This window comes from Anser brachyrhynchus, assembly GCF_964034855.1.
Source record: "Anser brachyrhynchus genome assembly, chromosome: 2".
In the NCBI taxonomy this organism is placed as follows: Eukaryota; Metazoa; Chordata; class Aves; order Anseriformes; family Anatidae; genus Anser; species Anser brachyrhynchus.
Genome location: NC_137695.1, coordinates 112,185,100 through 112,185,343, shown reverse-complemented (window position 1 = coordinate 112,185,343; position 244 = coordinate 112,185,100).

Genomic DNA, 244 nt, shown 5'->3' with positions numbered 1-244 from the left:
GCCGCGTGACGCGGAAGCGGCCCGCCTCACAGGCGGTGCTGCCGCCATTTTGGGGGGGTTGGCGCTGTGAGGGGCAGGGCGCCTACGCGTTCCTCATAGTTACGGAATAAAAAGGTCCTCGCTTGTTAGCTGAAATGTAGGGAATTCTGCCCGCGTTTAGCCTCAGGACTTTGTGACGAATATCCAGAATTCTGAGATGCTGTTTGCGTGGTAATAACCCTAGAGGCTTTCACGGCTGAGGAGT